The 8,533-nt window shown below is 46.1% G+C and overlaps 1 protein-coding gene across 5 annotated transcripts in view; it reads right to left on the bottom strand.

Annotated features, from left to right (window-relative positions):
- Nucleotides 1–8,533, bottom strand: part of LOC411201 (discoidin domain-containing receptor 2) — a 138,803-nt gene that overhangs the window by 86,230 nt on the left and 44,040 nt on the right. Inside the window, exon 1 of one of the 5 annotated variants that reach the window (XM_006568369.3) lies at nucleotides 3,532–3,634. The exons of the other annotated variants lie outside the window; for them this stretch is intronic. The gene's annotated coding sequence lies outside the window, so the exon portion shown is untranslated. Of the gene's footprint in view, nucleotides 1–3,531; nucleotides 3,635–8,533 lie in introns of those variants that run through there. 5 annotated transcript variants of the gene reach the window in all.

Raw genomic sequence — 8,533 nt, 5'->3', positions numbered from 1 at the left:
TCTTCGTCCATTCTTAAACAAAAAAACGATTTCTCCTTCCTTTTCTGTCGTAATTTTCTCTTTCGTTTTTGCCAGTTGGAAATTTCGCGAGATGCAAAGGGAGGAGGAGCAAGGAATGTATTCTACTCGATCGCGCGTAGAATTATTCGCATAAACTATTCTACTCCTCGGCTCGGCAGCGTGACGTCGCCATTTGTCCATCCTGCTCTCTAATCTCGCGCGTGAACGAGTCGTTAGTCTTCCTCAAGGTGCACGTCGTTCGGGAAAGGCGACAACCGGTGCTGAGTCATTCGGTTGATGCGAACGAAAGAGAGAGAGGGGAAAAGGAAAGAAAAAAGAAGAGGAGTGCAATCGAAGTTGGGCCATTCGCAAACGTAATTCTCCTCCTTCCAGTCTCGGAGAATCGCATTCTGATCCACCGATTCGCGCTTTTCCGTCCAGGATATCGGTGGCGGTCATTGGATTAAATCCTTGGTCGTTTATCAACGAGGCGAGGATACGTTCCTCCTTCCTCGAGGAATAAATTTTTGGGTAAAAATCTACGTTGTGAAACTGCAAAAAGCCGTAGGAAATCGATAACAAATGAACGGAAACGATTGGAGATCTGGGAAGTAAGTAGATAAGATGAACAATTTTAAGCCTCGCGGCTGAGCGAAAGGGTGCAAGAGTTAAAAGAGTTTCATCTTGGAAAGTTCTTCGCTAAACGAGCAAACCTCGAATTAAGAAACTTGTGTAACATCTGGAGACAGGGGTCTGGCTCCATCGTCGCCTGTAATTTCGTTCTCGTTCCCCGTCATTTGTCTGCGACCGCCTTTCGACGTTTATCCGTTAATTAACCGATCGCAAGATGGATTTATCCGAGAGTGGACCCATTCCCCGTTCCCCCATTTGTTGATACAAGCTACACAAGTTGCCGTTTATTGGCCCGCTCCCGTGATTTATCATCGCGAGATGAACGTCGCGAAATGGGCGGGGAAGAAACTGATGCGATTTTTTCGGGTAAATCGACACGGGCATTGGCAATCAGTCGATTCGATCGAATGAAATATCGAAATCCGGATCGACTCGGTTTGTTGCTCACCACTCTTTTGTTTTATCATCGTTTCTCTTCCAATTTCTGTAATTAACGTGATGAGGAATAGGATACTTTCACGATACGTATATCAAAATTTGGCGGAAAACTTTACGGATGCAAAGTATATTTTTCGTTTACACGATTTACAAATCGATCGAGCAAAGAAACTTGAGCGATGGCTTTTAACTACGTTCGATATGGAAAGAATATCGGTCATCGTATATCAAATCCATTATTTATAGGGGAGAAGGGGGGGATATGTACATGAGTTTTCGATGAATCGACCGTATCCGCGAAAAGTGCATGCGCCGCCACCGCTCGATCCGCTCCAAGGGAATTCAGGGATACAAAAGCGGATGGAAAAGCGTCCCGTGCTATACGTATACGCGCTACTGTCCTCGCGTATGTGGCCGTGCACACACACACATACGAGTTACCTTTCTGCAATAAAATACAGCGGCGCGCGTAAAACGCCGACGCGCTCTGGCGAGGCAAAGAACAACAAACAGCGAGTCAGGACGGACGATTTACATGCATAAACTGCCTTCCCTCCGATTCTTTTTACCCTGCCTTTCCAGCCCTCCCCCTTTCTCCATATCCACCCCTTTCCTTTACCCGGTCCGCTGCAATTTCCTTCAGATTCGCTCCCTTAATAACGCGAGATTTCCCTGAGAATTATACGCGAAATCTTCCGATTTCTTAAAATGTTATTTAAACATCGTGAATCCGCTATTTTTCTTCTTTTTTTTTTTCAACGATGATAATACAATTTCACAATTTCATCAAAATCGTAGTATCACATCGGATCGGGGAAGTGGAGATTACACGCAGGATGAAAATAAGATTGGAGATTTAGACGAGAGAGATGATCACTTGGAAATCTTTCGAATTCATTTGAGACATTTGGTGGTCGGAAGGGGGAAGCAAGTTTTCTCCCGAGTCTATCTTTCCAACTTTGAATCTCAGGAATTTCAGGTTTTGGATTCACGAGTTGAGAAGTGTCGTTCCAAAAAGAGTATCAACTTGCCGGATGCTGCTCTTCGACATCCAGATGCTCCCTCGAACGGATCCCTTTCTCGCTCGGATCCTTAAAACTTTGCCTCTTTATACGCGATACGTGCACGGCCCGCGCACTCCCTTCGAACCGCCACACCAACTCCGACGTGTCCGGAATGGTTTCCGTTGACTCTAACGAGTCTGGAACCCGACTTCCGAGTCGGGGTTTGACGAGTCTGGCCGCGACCCTCGTCGGATCTAATTAGTCCACTAGACGCCTACTCCTCCCACGAACCCTTACCGCGTTCGCCACCACCGTGTGTCCACACAATACTCGCCACAAAATTCGGCGGAGAGAATCTCTTTCCGCTCGAGAATTAATTCGATCGATACGAGGATACGTTTTGCAAATATTTTTTACGTTTCGATTTTATGCGCAATTTTCCTTTTCTTTTTAACTTTAACTTTATTTTTATTCAGTCTTATTCGTATAAATTCTGGTTTTCGTGCATAATAATACTCCGCTCGTCAATTACGTCCGAAAACGTCATCGCGAAAATAGGATTACCAAAATAGTAGTGACGTTACTGGTAGGATAAAAGCCGCTTTTCGGGGCTTTGGATTCAACTCGAGGATATATATATATACATACAATTTAATCGAATGTCTGATCCGTTTAATGATCCGTCAACGGACAAAAGCGACAAATTATGAAGGCCGTAACGAAGCACGTCAGCCGTCCCGATGAAAAGGGGAGAAGGGTATCGAGGATAGAAAGAGAAACGAAGTGATTTAAGTTTCCATTCAAAGCGACGCGCCGCTTCTTAAATTACGCCTTTCATGTCCCCGTCGCACCGGTGACATGTTTGTGCCCGAGGAATCTTCCACATTTTCAAAATAACGTCGCTCCGCCGTCCTCTCTGATAAAAACAGACAACGAAAGGGAGAGAATGAGAGAGAGACAGATATATACACGCTTTTATATCGTCCTATTAAATCAAATACCAGAGAGAAACTCTCTCTCTCTCTCTCTCCCTCTCTTCGAAAGAACTCACCGCGATTAAACGTGATTTCCAAGCGGCAGCTGTTCCAGGAGGAACACGAAGAGAAAGAGAGAGGAAGGGAGAAATGTAACGAACAATAATATTCTTAAGCGAAAGGAGGAGAAGAGGGGAGATTGGAGAGGGTGGGAAATGGCGATCAAAGCGATTGGTTATTAAGACGGATAGAAAGGAGCGGGTCGAGCCGAGAAACAAGAGGAGACGGGTCGCGAAAGAAGAGAGGATAAAGGCGGAAAAGGCGCCTCGACCGACACTCTCTCTCGTGTGCCCTCCGGTCCTCCCTCTCCTTCCCTTCCTCTCTCTCTTCGCATTCCGTCGCTCTGTGTCTCGGCGCCCTAACAAGCCTCTAATGAGGAACGGGTGTTACTCGTGTCCTCCGCGGTACTTTTGCGCAATTACCATTTATCACATCTGCCTCTCCACCGTACACCCACACGCCTCCTTTCTCTCGCTTCTTTTTCTTCTCCTTCCTTTATTTTTACGCCTCTCGTGGAGGAGGAGGAGGAGGAAGAAGAAGAAGAGGTGGCGGCCGTTGACACAACGGCGTTTCGACGTATCTGGTACCCCGTGTCGCCTCCACTTTCCGCCCCAATCACCCGCCACCGATTACAAGCGGAGCAGTTAGAGCGCCGTGATACCCGGAATCCTTGTTTTAGATCGCTCGACTAATTTACCAGGAACGGAGCAGACGAGTTTCTCGATACGTTTCCTCCCAGTAAGGGAGGATTGGCCGTCGATCGTTTCAAGTTCCGTATTGCGATCCTGAAAAGAACGAGTCTTTGATAGAACCCTCGCCTTCGGATCTCCAATTTACACGCTCTGTTGACAATCGATGTAACACGGATAATTCGTAATATTTATAAATTGTTTTCATCTATGAAGTTACGTTAGAAGCAGTTGGCTAAGACTGAGAGTATGAAATTGTTTATAATTATGAATAACAATTAGTCTACGTATATATACGAGAAATAAAAGAATTTTTATATCGATACACTTTGAATTCCTATGTTTATTCTTCATTGTTTCATCACGGATTAATATACAGCAAAAAAAATCCGCGAGACTTCTTCCAATAGTTCCAATACAGTGAACGATACACTAATATTATTATTAATGGTATTTCAAGATAAATTTATGTCTAAACAATTCAGGGAGGGGGTTTTAATCCCTGTTCGATGGAGGGGCGATAAACGAATCGCGAGATATATGGAACAGTCCTGGATGTATGAAACGAGAGGGATGCCGGGACGTGGAGCGATTCGCGCGGGATAAACAGATAGAACGGATCGTGACGCGAGGAGTTTGGAAAACAAGCGGGTGGAGAGATTCGCGTGCAAGATTCACGGGGAGAAGCTCTCTCAAACCTGATCCAAGTTCGTCGCCCATTAGAAGGATGGATCGAACGTGGCCCAAGATGGATACGAAATCGTTATCGAATTCGAGAAAGGAGATCGGTTTTCCACGTTGATTGCTTTCTCTTCGAACGCCGATTCCACGCTCGATCGAAGAGAGAGAAAGGAAAGGGACGAGACGGAAGCGTGGGATATCGCGAAACGGAGAATCAGCTCTTGGAAATTTCCGGGCCGGTGATGACGTTCCGCCAGGATCGCAGTATCTTTTTCGCGGTGAAAAGTTTGACCGAGAGGCTGGCGTTGGATGGAACGCGGAGAGTTCTCGCGGGAATTTTGAGCTGGAAACCGGAGCTCTCGCGCGCTTGCACGCTCCAAGTTGCCACGTCATTATGCGCGAATTGAGTTACCGGGTTCGAGACTCGGGCCGGGATTCCGCCCTCTCGGGGGAAGAAAAAGGGAGGATGCGGTGAAACATCGCGCAAACGAAGTGGATCGTTAAAGTCGCGATCCTTCTCCGACCACCCTTCTCTCCGACAACAACAATCTTCGCGTCCTGGGGAATTTAATTCGAAGATACTCCCTCCGGGTAATGGGCGAGATCGGCCCTCCTCTTCTTCGATCTTCGAAAGGGGATCTTCGAAGGAGTATCTTCTACCTTTTTCTTCGCGCGATCGAGTGACTTTGGACTCGAGTTTTTCGTCGTTAATCCGTCGACGTCTTCGAAAATTGCACAGGACGAAATCTCGGGTGATATTAATGTAATGACGATGAAACGAATTAGAGGCGATCATTATTATAATTCGAGTATTGGTTGGCCTCGCATCGGAATTACAAATCGGCCGAAATGCAAATGTAATTTTGAAGGTGAAAATGTAAATCGCGTAGGGAGGGGGGGATGCAGCGAGACTCTCGAAAGATTAAAATTAATAAGAAGCTCGCCACCGGTGAAATTTCAATTAGTTGTCCGCGTAAAAATGATAATCGCCAGACCAAATGGCGCGTTATTCCTCTCCTTTTTTGGAATGATCGTTCAAAACAGCGTGATCGTGCGAGTAAGAAGATTACGTTATGCGCGCGTATGCATTTGTGTGTAGGAACATTTGTACGTACAACTGGAATAGACTTCCATCGAGGTTGAAAAATAATAAAAAAAAGAGGGGGCAGGTAGAAGCGATATATACTCGTTGACCCAGGATCGATTTAAAAATTCAATCGAATTTGAAACTGTTCGAACTCGCTTTCTAATCCATGGATACGTAACGTATATACAGGCTTTGAGTGTAATTTTATTGCCTACGTCAGCTCAAGCAAACCTTCCTACTTCAAATTCACTCTGATATCTCCCCGGAAATACTAGATTTGACGACTCTGGAAATTGCGATTCTAATTTCGATTTAAACAAACGTTAACAATCACGATCAAACTTCGAGTATTGACGAATATCGCGATCGAAAAACCAAGTATTTGTCACGCGAAAAATGGAACGAGATATTTAAAAGGGGGACGGAAATTTTGCATAGGAAAACATTTTACCCGACAAAGTGTAAAATCCCATCGATTATCACCCTCTCCCCGAAAGAAAGAGACAAAAGAATATCTGGCGATCAATCTTCCTCTCCTTCCACGATTTTCCACGCAATCTCGTTCTCGCCACGCAAAAAGCGGCAAAGCAGCGACAATATCGAACTTCACTTTCTTACTCCAACGATAAAAGAGACGTTGAGTAAGACGGACAGCGAGAAAGTATCTCGATCGATCCTCCTCCCCCTCTCCCTATCCGATATCTATCCGTGAAAAAAATTCGCAGAAACGAACGCGAAGGAAGGATGGGCAGAAGACGGGAGGGAGGGCGGGTAAAGGCGATCGAGGCGAGGGTGGAAGAAAGTCGATTTACAACGGCGGCCGCGCGTTTTTTCTCTCGGCCGCGTCCCGAGCGGATAGATGGAATCTCGGCGAGTGAAAAGTCTCGAGAGAGAGTCGGCCAATCCCATCCCGTCCGAAAGAGAAGCGGCGGTGGCGGAGAAATAGATCCTTCGGAAACGGTTATTCCTCCGTTCATTAAGTTTTACGGTCCGACGAGCGTCGTCTCGCTCCTCCTCCTCCCCCGCGAGCGCGCTCCTCGCGCGGGATTTTCAATGGCGTGCGACCTCATTACCCGAAATAGTGCTCGTTACTCCGCGGGAGAGGAGGGAGAAAGAGGGTCGAGGGGTTGAAAGGGGGCACGAGTGGTATTTCGTGAGGGGTGTTGGGCGGGGGCCACTCCGCAAAGTAAAAAGGGAGGCCAGGCCGTGCTAATGACCGCGAGTTATTCAGAGGCACGTAGCGGATCCGGAACGCCGCTCCCCGTACGAGGTAACATCGAGCCGGGATCGTTGGAAACACTTAGGCCGAGTGGGCTCCTCCTCCCCCTCCTCCTCCTCCTCCCGCCCGTTCCGTGGGTGAATAGTTACGAGCATTCTTGAGGTTACCCGACACGCATCGAATCGAGCGGTGGTTGATTCCAGTTCTACGCTTCTTTCCTTTCCTCTTCTTTTCTTTTTCGCTTCCCTTTCGGTCAAATTTTCTTCGGAAATTTTCATCGCACGAATGGCGTACGGCGTACACTCCGGCCAAGTTTGCAAGTTTTTAGGATAACGGGACTATCCTAAACTCGGTTTTAATCGGGATATTATATACAGGGTAAAATTTTATTAATATTTCTTGTTAAGGGGGAAAAGTTGCCAGCAACGAACGTAACGATAATCTTCCATGGAATAAATACTTTGTTCATTTTTTTCTTTCTCTCTTTTTTTTTCTTTATCGAACCCTTTGTTATCGTTTAATCGATGGAATCGTTCAATGTCACGGCAAACTTATATTTACGCGGATAATTATATTATATTATACCGTGTTTTTCTGCCGCACGGTACACGGTTAATTGATTTTTCTTAGTCCATCTTCTCCTTCCTCTTTGCGATAATACCCTGTTTTCCATCGTTTTTTAATAATATTTTTATATCACCGTAAAACAGGCGCACCAAGCTAAAGCGGAGCGTATAAGCTCTCCACTCTCTCTCTTTTCCCGTCCCCTACTTTTTCCCCTTTCTTTTTTTATTATCATACCAGCCAGACTCGAATCGCGAGAATACCATTTTTCAAACTTTATAGGCAGTAAGCGAACGATACAAGGACCATAGACCTCGTGGACCCGGTTTGATTTACCGCATTCTCTTAAAATCGCATCGATTCCTTTTCCACGCTGTCCTCTTCCTTTCCCCTCCACCCTTCCATTTCCCCACCGAGTCGTTCTCGATTGAAAGTAGCGAATTACGCGACGATGATGAGAACGACGCTTGGGAATATATCCAATCCCGGACGTGCCCCGCCAAATGAAATGGTAGTTTATCGTCCGCGGGGCGTGGATCGACAAATTTTCATTTACGCGACGCGCATCAAGTTTCCAATTCGACGACGCATCACACCTCCTCCTCTTCCCGTGTAAATATAATAAATTTTGAACAAAGACCATGCGTCTTCTCGCGTCCTCCTCTGTGACTCCTTCTTTGGACCGATGCGCGTGTATTAAAAATAAAAATCGGCTGCACGCTTTTATCCCGATAGAATAAAAGAAGAAAAAAAAAAAGTGGATTCCGCATTGGCGGTATTTTCGACGCTAACGTGTAATCCGGGAAACATAATGGTAATCCCACGCTAAGCCGACCGATGAAACATTACAGCTCGCCCCGACGTATCGGTGTATCGACTGCGTACACGCTATTTTTCACCCCCTCCCTCTCCACGGCCGGAGGAAAAAATGTCCATCTTCTTCCCTCTTTTTCATCAAATTTTCCGAAATTTGGAAACCGGGAACCTCGCCTTTCCAACGGCGCATTCCCTTTTGTTCCAATCGTTTTTTTCACCGTTTATTATCGTTCTCTCTCTCTTTCTCTTCTATATACTTTTTTTACGCATACGAACTTTTGATCGTCGATCATTTGAAGGATTTATGCCCCCGGGTGAAAAATAAAACGAGGAAGGGAGAGAGGGAGCAACTGGCGACGCGTTAAGCG

The sequence above is a fragment of the Apis mellifera genome, linkage group LG7 (genome assembly GCF_003254395.2).
Source record: "Apis mellifera strain DH4 linkage group LG7, Amel_HAv3.1, whole genome shotgun sequence".
In the NCBI taxonomy this organism is placed as follows: domain Eukaryota; kingdom Metazoa; phylum Arthropoda; class Insecta; order Hymenoptera; family Apidae; genus Apis; species Apis mellifera.
The sequence above is the reverse complement of the archived record's forward strand: the minus strand, read 5'-3'. Positions and strand labels throughout refer to the sequence as shown.